General features: G+C 43.7%; 1 long non-coding RNA gene across 1 annotated transcript; it reads right to left on the bottom strand.

Moving 5' to 3' along the window:
• Positions 1-6,548: 6,548 nt before the first annotated feature.
• On the bottom strand, positions 6,549-14,018 carry LOC136996546 (uncharacterized). The gene is made up of 2 exons (XR_010887597.1): positions 13,291-14,018; positions 6,549-8,999 (listed from the first exon to the last, which is right to left on the bottom strand). It is a non-coding gene; the product is annotated as an uncharacterized lncRNA (long non-coding RNA).
• Between the last annotated feature and the right edge of the window lie 906 nt (positions 14,019-14,924).

Genomic DNA, 14,924 nt, shown 5'->3' on the forward strand with positions numbered 1-14,924 from the left:
GCTTTAAGATCTCAGTTAAGTGCCTTGCCTGAAAACAGCAGCAATTTCACATACTTATGTGGACTAACCACTAAGGGGAGACAGCTGTTTCAGCTCAAGCCCCTGTTTTTAGCAGCAGCAACCACCTTGAAGCAGCTGTCATCCTCCAAATGCAGGGTCAACAGACCTCTTGAGAACTGTGAAGCAGTCATGCACAGAAAACAAAGTCATACACAGCCAGCAGGAAGGGAAGCTGGCTCATACCTTTGTAGGTTTACAAAAACCTGAAGATACCACTGTCCCCTTCCACTTGTAAAATGTAGCCACCCTCATGGTGAGTCTCATACCTCAGTCACTGCCAATCAAACTAGAAATGAAGCATCTGCAGTTGGACTGTGCTATTGGTTCTTTACCAGCAGCAGAGCATGAGGGAGAATAAGATTTCCTGTGCCCAAATTCTGCCAAAAATTTTGGCAGACATAGCTGAGAAGGTGACTAGGAAAGTTCAAGAGACGAGTTGGGACGGCAAAGAACCTCTGCAGAAGAGGGAGGATGCAAAGAAATTAACACAGTCTAGCCCCTATGACACACCTTTAAAATACATATTTCTTCTTTGCTGCCAGTGCTCAGCCAAACATTGACCTTGACACAGAAAAGTTGTGGTAAGGCTGTGGCCAAACTCTTTTCAGTTTCAGAAAAAATAGCTAAGTATTCAAAGGAAGCCAGCTTTCTACTCTTTCTTACCGTAGATATAACTCTTGGTATCCCTAGTATGGCTAGTATGACCAGGGAATCAGACCCAAGCATCTGATTAATACTTTGATTAGAGTGTTTGGATTAACCTTGTGCTTTTTCAATGGAAATCGCTGCTACAGCGTGACTTTGGCCAGACACTGCAAAAGAAAGATGAAACAGCAGGTCTGAAAGTGTTTTTAGTTTAGCATAGCTCTTTAGGAAATGCTAGCTTAGCACTTGTGAAGGGTGAAACAAACTTTGCTTATATAAGGTTTGCTTAAGAAGATCCCTTTTCTTCAGCGTCTGTAGACCTAAGTTTAATGCTAGGTCCTTGGAATCTATTTTTCCTGATAGCACAACCCAGATTTCTTGTGACTGACTTTAGCTATCTGGAAGTTGGGGTCTACTCTAGCATGACAGGTAGGTTCACTTTGCTGTCAATAGAGACTTATCTAGAGGGAGGCTCATCTCATCCCAAAAGGGATGCCTAAAACAAGTTGAATGAAATACTCTCCAGATGCCTGCATGACCAGCTTAGATTAAAAACCTTTCAAATACCTGAAGTTAGGCAAGACTGACAAAGTCTATGACACACTGAGCAGTTTGGGTAACACACGAGTGAGTGCCAATTCCTAGAAATCAGATCTGTGACTATCTAAGGGCAAGAGTATACAGTGTAGGTGTTTGTACCTGAACAAGTACAACCTCAGCTCCCTCTATAGTCACCGAGGCCTAGTTATTGCTGTCAGAGAAACTTAGCACACAGGTCAACTCATCTTTAAGTAGATATCCCCATAATTCATACCATAAATGTCATCAGATGTTTTGACTAGATCTCCATTGACTACCACAGGACCAGAGCAGCTGTCTCACATGTAGACACCTACAGTAAAGTCATTTAGAGTTAGGAGAGATGAATCCCCTTCCAGGTGCGATCGCAGCAAGAAGGTCACAATCTACACTAATTAAACTGTAAGGTTGTAGAGCCATCAGAGTGGCTGCACAGACAAGCTCCCCAAGGGGTTGGTTCTCTACACACTGAATTTAGCAGAGTTGTTCAGATGGGGGCTCTCTTTATGCTGTCCATTAACACAGTTTGTAGACCAATGTGAGGTCCTGATCTAGGGATAACACTTAATTAGACACTTAATAACACTACAAATAATTGCTACCAAGAAAACTGATTGCTTGAAACCTTAAGAACTTTTAGAAGTCACAATAAATGATTTTTTAAATGAAACTCATTCAAGCAGCTTTAATGGCTATGAAAATACTCTCATTATCAGGGATAGAAGTCACTTACATCTACTACCAGGTGTAACATCTTCTATGCTTTAAGAGGTGTCCTCAGCCAGTTTAGAATTTGGATTAGAATTTCCTGAATGCCTGGTGATCTTTGGCAATTCAGTTCACATCAGTCTTTCTCAGCTTCGTTTTCTCTCACTCCCTCGTTGTGTTTAAATTATTCCTTCCTTCTTACTCAGTCAGCGGAGAACTGAAATTTGCTGATGTCAGGATCTCTGAACAGATGGGAGAGCAGTATTGATTATGCAGTTGAGAGTAGGACATAAATAGCTTGTTAAAAGTAAATAATAATAGTTTAAATGCTGTGTACAAACCTTTATAAAACCTAGTGAATCAAATCAAATAATCCTTCCAGAAATCTGAGTTTTTAACAAGGTGATGAAATTCAAGAGCCTTTTTCACTTACTTATGTTAGTGCTGATATAAGAGCCGATTGAATTAACAGTCTGGAACTGCTAGCGATGAGCTTGCCTTGAACATCTCAGCCAAATGAGATGTTTGCAGCTGATGTGTGAAAGGGAAAAGAGAATTGATGAGGAAGAGAAAGGCAGGAGGACAGGAGCTGCAAAGTACAAGATAGTTTTGTTCAGAGTAGAGGAGGGGATTTATTTTTGGTTATAAATTCAGAGTCTGGATCCAAACTCACTCTACTGAGTGTGACATTCAGATTGGGGTCTGAAAGAGGGCACGATATAAAACCATGTATGAAATGCACCCTTATTGATTTTGGTTCAAGGTTGATATGTATAATGTCCTTTTGAACTGAGTGCATTGTGAAGTCCATGCTCCAAACCCATCTGTCCCTCCATCCACTAAGCTCACATGACTACCTACACCAAAGGGTCATGTCAGCCAGAAAGATAGATTGAAATCTGAAGGTTAGGCATCAAAGAGAAGATCTGGAAAATGTTTTTGAGCTTGGGCCGTTTTCACTGCTGGTGCAAATTCAATCCTTTCCTGATTTACATCTGAATCAGGCCATAGTCTAAGGCAGAGACTGAGTCAATCCATGAGGAGTGTTCAAGATGATGATACCTCAAACGGGGGCATAGGATATTTTTACAAAGGGTTCTTGCAATTTATTCACTTGGGAGAAGGGAGTTTTCTTGGGGACCGATTCCCTGTTATTTTTACATTGAGCTGGTTTAGCTCCAGCTCAGCCGATCACCAGGAGAGGGTACAGCAGCACAGCAAGTATGCAGACACGCAAAAAGGCGCGACATGCACCAGGACTTGCATCCATACAGAGAAACACCCAGGTCTCCATGCTGACAGCAGGGCTGGCACGTTCCCTTGAAATGACGGTGCTCTCGGAGATGCCTCCTCCAGAGGGACATTGATGGCCTCGGCTATTCAGCATTGCTGCTGCAAGGAAGAAAGAAAGAAAGTGTAAGAAGTATGCTGGGATCATGCTGTCTTCATCTCCCCAGAGACAACTGCCTGAACAGAGCAGGGATTCAAAGGGTAAAAAATCAGAATTTCCCCTAATTGCCAGATGATCTGAGCCCTCTCAAGCTTTTTGTCCTGAGCCCTAATCTTCATCCATGACATGTGATTGGGCACTGTGAAACTGCTACCTGCCTTCTTCCCACCCTGATGCGAGGAAGCTCTGTGCTTTCCTCCTATAACATTTGGAAAGCTTTTGGTGACTGATTTCAGAGAAGCTGAAACAACCAGAAAGAGGCATTGCTGGGCTGCTTTCAGCTGAAAGGAACACATTGCAGGTGTTACAGGTTCAACATGCTTTGGAGAAGTCCCCATTTAAAGAAAAAGGAAAAGAGAACCCAAAGGCTGACTTTTCAAGCAGATTAACCTTTTCAATGCTGGGGTATATTGGGGGACTACTTTTTTGGCCCCAGAACTCCCAATGGATATCTCTCAGAAGGAATTTGAGATATGGACAGGCTGGAACATGGAACAATGTAGCAAAACAAAAATTTCTGCAGGCTTATATAAACTAATAATAATAATAATAATAATAATGGAAATAAAAATGCAAATAGTCAACAGTGATAAAAAATAAACTTTGCACACACACTTGTGGAATAGGAAAAATAACATGAGAAAAGTCATACGCTGATCAGATCCATGGCAGATCCTCCTGGCACGCACCCGTCCACCCCCAACCATGGCCAGTAACACCTGTGCAGGAAAAGTGTCTGAGAACAGAGTGATCCTTCCCATTTTTCCTTTTTTTCAGCTCCAAAGTATAAAATAAAGAAGGAACATGATGGTTAACAGAGAAAATGTTTTTGAGATTATGGCAGCGCAGGAGGGATTTTGATGTAAATTCATTTCCCAGATCTGCCAAAGATTTCCTGTGTGAAGTTAATAACAGACAAATATGCCCTCTGCACTACATTTCCCTCCCTGTAAGGCAGAGGTGACAAGCCTTCTTTAAAAAAGAGGTGTAGTAAGGGTAGAGCCATAAGAGTTTGGAGATGCTTTGCTAACACGGTGATGAAAAACACAGGCACTAGAGGGAGAGACCACTAGGTGTGTAACTACACTGAGGTATCGCACCAGCTTTAAAGGGAATTGCTGCTGTAAGCAAGTTATTTGAAAATCTGAGAATCATTGGTTCGTTTGTCTTAATTATTCACAGACAGGTGGTGGTTTTACTAATTTGTTCTTTATTCAAGATAGTTTGTGTAAACAGATTTTAAACACGGCTTGTTTCTGGAAGGACAGGAGCGTTCTCACTATTCTTTCCTCGATATTTGTGTCACATGTTGGATATGAAATCACACAACAGCAATGCTGACTTTGCCACTACAACATCAGCTTTCTTTAAGAGGAGAAAAAAAGCTTTCCCTTTTTTTTTTTTTTCCCATTGGCAAATTATCTGCAAAAAGCTCTGCATTGTTTGAATAATAAAAAAGCTTTTACAGATGGCCACAAAAGCACTTGCAATGAGAGTATTCTCATGAATATTTATTCTCACCAATTCTCCTGACAACTTAACTTTCCGTAGACGTTCCCTTCGAGTAAACACTCAGTCTCAAAAAAAGCAAATAAAAAGGTTTTGCACATAAACACAAGAACATTCACAGATTATTTATATTGCAGCGCTATCTAGAAACCTCAGCCAGAAGAAAAGCCCTCTTGTGTTCGGCGCTTTAGAAACACAGAGGGAAAAACAACCTCCTTCCTGAAGAGCTCAGTCTAAATGCACAAAACAAACGACATGTTGCTGTCCTCATTTTACAGAGAAGGAACCAATGTTCACCGCAATTGAGAAACTTGCCCTAGATTATATAGGAAATGGCAGAATTACAAAATTAGCCACTGCTCTCCGAATCTTGCACAATGTTCAGATCTAGATACTTTTCACCAAGCAGTGATTTAGGGACTTTTTAGCGTACGTAATTTTGGCATTATCCTGTTTTGCAGCTCCAAGGAATGTGCTACCATTTATTGGTAGTGTTAGTACACTTCATATCCTGGTAGAGGCAAGAACTGGAATTATTCACAGTAATGAATATAGACTATTTTGCCGCGGCCAGATTTCTTGTGCATTACATGATTTTGAAACAAAGGCAAGCCACCAATTGTGCATGTTTATTGATCACCGTAGTAAATATTTGAGCTGCATAGCAGGTCAGATGCAAGGCAGGGAGGCTGGAGGGATAGAGGCTGACGTATTCAGCTGGGATACTTGTACCCACATGGTTCTTTTACATGAGCTGAATCACTGCAGATTATGTCTGGTTGAAAGGAAACAGTATATTCCATGGTGTTTAAAGATGTCACACTCATTACAGAGCTTTTGGAAACCAGTGAGTCAGCAGGAGGAACACAATGCCAGTTCCAGCCATTAAGCAGTTATTTAAAACAAAACAAACAGAAACAAAAAAAGCCACTTGTGAATTCAACAGATGAAATGAATTCCCTGCTTTGTAAGGGCTAAAGTGTTTGCACACAGGCAAGGGACATCTTTATTTACATAAAGGTCACTCCAGTTCAATTGCTCATTCAAATGAATTATTTAGTATTTTCTTTTAATCTCATTAAATGTGGATGTCTGTAAACAAGGTCTGAAGATGCAGAGAAAATCAAAGACTAGCAAGAAGCATGTGCAGCGATGGAAAGGTGACAGGACAGACGTACTATGGAAGCACAGAAGACCACAGCCAGATTTTTCACACAACGAAGGAAATGTATGGGAGGCCTCAAAATGCTGTCTGACTTCTGATGAACCATGTCCCTTCTCACATGTCTCTTGCCTTCCCTTTGCCTGGCTGGCCTCTTGCAGTTACATTTCTAACACTGTTTGGACAGTGGAAGAGCCTGTGACCCATAGAAACCCCTGGACACTCAGGCCACCAAGTGAAAACAGGATTGAAGTCGCTCAAACTATGCATAGACAGCTTGAATTCCACTTCTGTCTATGTTCCCAGTGTTTCCCGTGGTGATTCAAAGCATTCAGAGGTGCTATCTGGCCAGAAAGACTAGCTTCTTGGTTTAGGTAGAATTTAGGTATCTGACTATGTTATAGGTAAACGCGACAAATTGACAACCACTCGGGCCGGGTTGCATAAATTCCAATTTAATAGAATAATTGAGCAAGTCACAAGTAAGCAAAACAGCGCTGGGCGGCCGGGGAGTCTCCTGCTCCACCAACGGCGCGCACGATCCCCCCCTCACAGTCTCCTTATATGCGATTCCAGCCCCGGGTATATGTGGCACTTCCTGTAACTTCTGCGGTTGCGCCGGCTGTTGCTAGGGGGTCTTCTTCAGCCTTCTGGTGGTCGTGGGGATGAAGGCTGGAGTCTTCCTCTGCGTTGTGTGTGGTGACCCTCAGGTCATGCATATATTTTACAATTGTGTGACCTCGCCGTTGCCATATTAGGCTATCTAAACTAACATCGCCGCCTCGCTGGCTCCACTTAATTATCTCAGGCGGGGTACATGCCCTCATTGCAGGATGTTGTGGTTTTAGCCCGTAATTAGCGCCTCGTTTCACCGTAAAATCACTTCCCGATTTGATGTAACAAACTAGCACCTATCACAATCCCCCCTTTTTGTTTTGGTCCTTTCTAATTTGTTCATCAAATCGAACAACAGCCTCCTGTGCCAGGGAGAGCACAGGGTTATGCTTACTCTCATCTTCGTTTAGTTGTTCATATTGACTTCTTATCAAGAGTAGGTGGGCAGCTTCGAGTCTGCTTTTTGCTAAATTAATTATTCTATTTACTATACACAGTCCAAAGGTCAACATAAGTACTAATAAAGCCAATGGATTCGCGATTGTAGACAATAGGGTGGTTAGCCAGGGAGAATGACTGAACCATGACTCTTACCACCCTTGCTGGGCTTCTCTTTTTTTACGTCTTTCAAGGCCTTCTCTCAGCTTTGCCATAGTATCCCTGACAACTCCTGTATGATCTGCATAAAAGCAACATTCTTCTCCTAGGGCTGCACACAATCCTCCCTGTTGTAAAAATAAGAGGTCCATCCCTCTTCTGTTTTGTAACACCACTTCTGATAGTGATGTTAACAACTTTTCTAAGGCTGTGATGGATTTTTCTATTCGTTTCAAGTCTTCATCTACAGCCGCCCGTAGGGTGCTAAGGTCTTGCTGTTGCTTCATTAGGGAGGAAATTCCAGTTTCTGCTGTAACTAGATTCAGCCCTATTGCTTGAGGAATGGATTGCACACTTTCTTTCTTTATGAAAATTAATCCACCTCTATTGGTCCCAGACTCCCAGTACCGGACTCCCCAGGTCTTTCCCAAAAACCATCCCGGATCCTCCAGATGGGTGATATTTATCACTAAATGTTTACAAGTTCCTGGGGGGGGTATAGTGGGGATTTCCCCGATACCCCAGCTGGAAATCCTTTTTTGGGGGGGGGGGTACACCCAAAAGGCCCCCATTTTACTGATAAAAACTTATCTAACCCTGCTTCTGGAGTCCAATCAGAGGCTATAGTTTCACATCCCCAATAAGCACAATAATAAGAGTTTGGGTAGTTACAGTATCCTCGCCCAGGATTAGAACTAGGACAAAAGTAAAACCCCATATGATCTAGACATGATTCAATAGGCACCAACTCACATAAAGTAGCAGTGAATGTAGGACTCCCGGGTACACTTCGTACTTGGATCACTGTTTGATCCTCCCACCTTATTAATGACCACTTAAGGGGTTGGTGTACATTATGTTCCCCTTTGATTCGTCTTCCTATTAAGCCCAGCACAATCATCTTCCAGAGGAGTAGTGGACCCATGGCTTGGCTAACGGATATTTTACAAACCCTTAATGCCTTGGAGGGGCGATCCGTGATGTCAAGTGTCTCTGGGACTTTAAAGAGTCTGGGCCTTACAATTTTTGGTATCCCTGCTTAGGAGGTGGCTTATCGGCCTCAATCCCCACAGTTTCCATACGTCTCTGTCTCCTCTGCCTACTCTTTTGCTCAGAGCAGCAGGGTGTACCGTCTTCTTGACAGCAGCCGTATTCTTCAGGGGAACCTCCTGTATGAGCTTTTTGGATTTTTAAAGGCTTCCCAGTTCTCCAGAGTGACACTCAACATACAGCACGGTCCACCTACAATTGGTGTTTTCAATTTTGGCCTTATGTGATCGGGGTGGTTGGCGTAGGTACAGCCTTTCTCTGGTTGTACCCCTTTAGCAAAAGCTTCCCACCATTCCACCGATCTTTTCTTGAGATCCCTTTTAATGTCAAATAGGTCAATTTGCCATAACAAAGGCGACAACTGCCGCTAGGGAGGTACCCGTACTACCAATGAGTCCACTACTTCTCTTTACAAATCCTACATTCATAACACACAAAGGGATAACAAATACAATGTGAGGTTTTACAAAATGTGGTCTTACTTATCGAGGTTTCTAGGTTTCTTCTTAAAGGTTACTTTTAAATTGTCCGGGTTTCCAAAGGCTTCCCACGATGTTTCTGAGATCGGCCCTTTAATTCTGCTGGCATGTGTCCATCCTCGCTCTGCGGTGCGAATAGCAGTGTCTGTGGTAAGCAAGACAAGAAAAGGTCCCTCCCAGTGGGGAGTCAAGGATGAGTCTTTCCAGGTTTTAATTAAAACCTTGTCTCCAGGGTTAACTCGGTGAATGGCTACATCTAGTGGAGGTCTCTGTACTATTAGTCCTTTCTTTATCAATTCTTGTCTTCTCTTCATAAGCTCTGTAATATATTTCTGTAATAATCTCTCTTCTACTTTAGGATGTTCTTTTGGTATTTCTAAATCATATGGCATCCCGTATAACATTTCAAAAGGGGAGACTCCTGTGTCAGTTCTGGGCTGAGTTCGTATATTCAACAAAGCTAAAGGTAGACACTTAATCCAATTCATCTGGGTTTCCATCATTAGCTTCGTTAACTGTTTTTTTATTTCCCCATTCATCCTCTCTACCTGTCCTGAACTTTGAGGATGCTAAGGAGTGTGATACTCCCACTTGATTCCTAAAGGATCTAATGTTTCTTTAATGACTTTGGATGTGAAATGTGGTCCCCTGTCTGAGTCTATGACTACTACATTCCCATACCGGGGTATAATATTTTCTAACAATATCTTAGCTACCGATTTCGCAGTTGCTCGGGCTACGGGAAAGGCTTCTACAAAGTAAGTTAAATGATCTACTATAACTAATAGGTGTTTATACCTGCCCACTTTTGGGAGTTCTGTAAAGTCAACCTGTATTTTCTCAAACGGCCTCTTGGCTATTGATCGTCCCCCTGGGACTTTTTCTCTGAGGTGTTGCTTGTTAACCTTCTGACAGGTCAAACATTCTCCCACTAGTCTTTTTGCTATGTCATATATTCCAATGCACATATACTTGGTTCCAAACTGGTCCACTAATGCTTGCACTCCCCAATGAGTCTGTCGGTGGAATTCTTTCATTATTCTCCAAGCCACACCTTTGGATACAATTTCTCTATCATCGGGCAGCACCCATTTACCTTCTTTTTCTATGGCTCCTATTTGTCGTAATTTATCTATTTCCTGTTTAGTAAAACTCATCCTGGTATTTAGCTTATCGTGGCCCTCTTTTCCTTCAGACAATAGGTGTAAAGCTGCCTTTCTTGCCTCTTCATCTACTAGATTATTTCCCCTTATGTGGTAAGATGTGCCCTTTTGATGGCCCCTAACGTGTACTACCGCGATTCTCTGAGGTCCCCTCAGAGCTTCTAAGGTTTTCCTAATTAATTTTTCATGCACTAAATTCTTCCCTTGTGAATTAATCAGTCCTCTTTCTTCCCATATTTTCCCAAATGTATGTACTACTCCATAAGCGTATTTGGAGTCGGTGTATATAGTCCCTATTTTACCTTTTAAAATTTCTAAGGCTCTAAAAACCGCATACAATTCACAAGCCTAGGCCGACCGAGTTTTGTCTAGGGGCCCTGATTCTATTAACTCTAGAGACTTCCCATCTACAATAGCGTACCCTGATAGCATGCACAGAAAGGAAGTCAAGAAGCCTCCCAAAACAAATGTATTTTTACTGGATTCTTCCCCCTCCTTTTGGCTCCACATTTCTAAAAGCCTTAACAACTGTTTCTTTACACAGCAAGGGATAAAATTTGCTATCAAACCCTTACTCTTGCCAGTGGTCTAGCTGTTAGCATCTCAGAAATATTTTACCCTCTACAATATAAAATGGGAATTTGCTTCAAAAAGAAATTTTCTGGTAATGGAGTTGCTGTTTTTCTGTTTACAAAGCACACAGCTACATTATATCCTACATAGGGACACAAGTCCTCATAGCATTAGAATGCAAATATTTTCGCAATAATTTGAGTGCAATACTGTGATGCCCCAGCTAGCTAAAAGAGTCAGTAAGCAGGTAAAATACACAGAGCTGCAATTTAATGAAAAATGAAATCAACACCGCTTCATTGAGAGGCTTTTTCATTTAGCCTTCCAAAGGCCATGAACAGTGGCTGTGGCTCAAAGAGATGTCAGCTTTGTAAAATTACCTTGAATTTGATGAGGGCTGTCTCCAGCAACAGCAATTCCACACAACACAAGCAGTGAGGGTGGAATCATCAGTGCTGGTGAGGCTGGCTCCCCTCTGCCATCAGTGGCCCGTGGTGATTTTTTTTTTTTTTTTTTTTTTTTGCCATTGCATGGTTAAAACAGAAATTGACTCACTGTATCCAAAGCTCAACCCAATACTCTTCCAAAAGGGTCAAGATTCTGACCCACCACCTGACTCTATGATGGGTGCTATGGAGCACCCTATTCTCCCTCTGATACCCAACCCATAATTTAGGAGGAGTCATGGGGAAGAGGACTTTTGGAAAGCGTTCCAAGCCTGAATCACAGGAAAGTCCAATTCATTTTTCATCTGCTTTGTGCTGCACTGCCACTCAGAGCAGCAGAAAAATACACAGAAGACTCTGACCCCTCCTACATCAACTCTTTGAAAGTGCCTCTTCAAGCTCATCTTAAAAATGAAGCTATGCACTTTTTGCTGTAAGAAAACTTCTCTAGCTTCCTTCTGATACCTGGAAAGGCCTTTGCTACAAACTGTGTTTTCAATAGAGCCTGTCCCACAGGGGTACTGGGGTCTACCCCGGAATAAAGTTGCAGATTTTTCCTAAGTCTCTCGAGCCATTCTGTTGGTGTCTCATCCTTCTTTTGTTGTTCCATGAAGGCCTTATTAATATTTTGCCCCCTGGGAACAGATTCCCTGATTCCCTGAACTATTATGGCTCTCAGATCGGACATATGTGTCCGATGCTCAGCATTCTGATTGTCCCAGTCCGGCCGTTGGGTGGGCCATTTAATATCTGCTGCGGGACCTTGTTGGTGTTGTTGATCCCAAATCCGCATCCCAGCCCTACGGATCATTTCCCTTTCTTCCGCCGTAAATAATATGCTTAAGATGGATTGTAATTCCTCCCATGTATAAAGGCTAGGACCTAAAAACTGATCTAATTTTTCAGCCACCCCTAAAGGATCTTCTAATAAATTCCCCCATTTCCTTCTTAAATCCCGTACGTCCCCTGAACTCAGGGGCATGGACACAAAACCCATTCCTGGTTGCGGTCCTCCCATAGGGGTTTCTCGCAAGGGGTACAGCTGATCAGGTCGCCCACCTCCCCTCGTTTGACTCCTCGTGACCCTTCGGGTTTCTTCTGGGGAACTAGGAGGGTCTAGATCCCAGTCCGGGGTCGTTGGGGGGGGGGCTACGAGGAGGAGCTGGTATTGGGTTTTGAGCTGGAGCTGAGGGAATATAGGGGGGAGGAGAAACGGGAAGTTCCTCCAATATTTTGCTTTTCTTCCTCGAACCCTTCTCTTTCAGGGTAAATATCATGGTTTGAGTATCTGGTCTTATCCGTAAACTAGCATACTCACTTTCTTCTAAACTAAAAGGCTCCTTTGAATTCACATATATATTTAGAGCCTGTCATATCCAATTTTCAAAAGACCCATATATTGGCCAGTAAAGGGGGTAATATACCATTTTTCTTTTTTACTTTTTGCCTTTCCTAGAAGGCCAATCATCCTAATGCTTAATCATTAGGGTAACCTCTATGGGATCAGAAGACTTGCTCTTTTTCTGTCCCATCTTCCGGAGCACTCCCCTCAGTCACTCTCTTTCTCTCCGCAGGGGACCGCACTCACACCACCCGAGTCTTTATCTGCTAGGACAGTTGTCCCTTCGCAGAGGGCGGCCCAGTTGGCCGACGGGTGCCCCTTTTCGGTCCCCTATTACAACTCTCTCTCTTTCTGCAGGGGACCGCACTCACACCACCCGAGTCTTTATCTGCTAGGACAGTTGTCCCTTCGCAGAGGGCGGCCCAGTTGGCCGACGGGTGCCCCTTTTCGGTCCCCTATTACAACTCTCTCTCTTTCTGCAGGGGACCGCACTCACACCACCCGAGTCTTTATCTGCTAGGACAGTTGTCCCTTCGCAGAGGGCGGCCCAGTCGGCCGACGGGTGCCCCTTTTCGGTCCCCTATTACACAAGGACCCCCTCTCCTGGAGGGTCCGCACTCACACCGTACGCAAGGACCCCCTCTCCTGGAGGGTCCGCACTAAGGACCCCCTCTCCTGGAGGGTCCGCACTCACTCCGTACACAAGGACCCCCTCTCCTGGAGGGTCCGCACTCACTCCGTCCCCTGTTACACAAGGACCCCCACTCCTGGAGGGTCCGCACCAAGGACCCCCTCTCCTGGAGGGTCCGCACCAAGGACCCCCTCTCCTGGAGGGTCCGCACTCCCCTGGGGACTTCTCACGTGCTCCGGGGATCCCACCCCAACCGAACGGAACCGCATACATATACTCACTCAGTCCTGAGTCTTCGTCCGGATCTTCGTGCACAAAGTTTATGGGGTACTGCAGTTCTTTTGCTTACTTGTCCTGATTTAGGGTTCGGAAATACAGGTTCTGGTAGGGGAACTACCCACTCAGGGGCCATCCGAAGATGGGATGGGGCGCCTCCCCTGAGTCAGAGTCCCGAAACCAGGGAAGCCTGTATCCGAGTCACGGCACCAAATTGTTATAGGTAAACGCGACAAATTGACAACCACTCGGGCCGGGTTGCATAAATTCCAATTTAATAGAATAATTGAGCAAGTCACAAGTAAGCAAAACAGCGCTGGGCGGCCGGGGAGTCTCCTGCTCCACCAACGGCGCGCACGATCCCCCCCTCACAGTCTCCTTATATGCGATTCCAGCCCCGGGTATATGTGGCACTTCCTGTAACTTCTGCGGTTGCGCCGGCTGTTGCTAGGGGGTCTTCTTCAGCCTTCTGGTGGTCGTGGGGATGAAGGCTGGAGTCTTCCTCTGCGTTGTGTGTGGTGACCCTCAGGTCATGCATATATTTTACAATTGTGTGACCTCGCCGTTGCCATATTAGGCTATCTAAACTAACATCGCCGCCTCGCTGGCTCCACTTAATTATCTCAGGCGGGGTACATGCCCTCATTGCAGGATGTTGTGGTTTTAGCCCGTAATTAGCGCCTCGTTTCACCGTAAAATCACTTCCCGATTTGATGTAACAAACTAGCACCTATCACAGACTATAACTCATCACCTCATTTTCCAGGGTATTTAGATGCTTAAGTCCTTCCAAGTGGAAACTGGAAACCTAAAAACATCTTGGATGATATGGAAAAATATGGTTACCCTAAACTCTCTAGCATGGACTGAATCTCTCCATATCTGTATGTCTAGCTCAACTAGGACTCTCTGGAACATGACTGGAACTTAAGAAATAATGTTCTTCACTGTTTTCCACATGGTATCTAACATATGAGAAAAATAGAAACTCCAGAGCTACATGTCCAATATCTGATAACTGGAGCTTTGGAGCCAGCTAAAAAATCAATGATACTTGGAAGAAAAAAAAACAAAACCCATTATTTTCTGTTCATGAATTATCTGTGCACAGACTTTTAATTGTCACCAACTCATTTGTCAGTCAACATTACTTGAGGAGTGCTGTGGGCAGACATCTCATCTTTTGTCTTTGTAGCCTATTCTTTTGCAACAGCTGTCTTCATTTGCACTTTATTAGCCTTGTTGTGTGACAATCTTACCAAGAATCTTCCCTTCACCAACTTGTTCTGGGTCCACAATACACTTCACTTCTAGGCAGCCCTATCTGGCCAAAAACTTGCACCAACAATTCTTGTGGTTAGAAGGAGCAGTCTGTTCACGGGAATAACTATGTGCTGTATCTTTATATAATGAATTCCCAGTGCTCAGTTGTTATTACCTCATGTATTTATTTACAACCCCACTTGAGCACAGAGGTAATCCTAGATCCCAGACTCACGTCCATTGCGAGTCCCCTGTAGTGTTCTGGTGGATGGTGGTTTGAGACTTGGTACACGTGTGTTTTCATCCGTAGGTTTTGTCTCTCAGAAAGTTGTTCTCCTCAAAATGAGAGCAGAACAAACTCAAAATAACATAAAAC

Source organism: Apteryx mantelli, chromosome 1, assembly GCF_036417845.1.
Source record: "Apteryx mantelli isolate bAptMan1 chromosome 1, bAptMan1.hap1, whole genome shotgun sequence".
Taxonomy (NCBI): Eukaryota; Metazoa; Chordata; class Aves; order Apterygiformes; family Apterygidae; genus Apteryx; species Apteryx mantelli.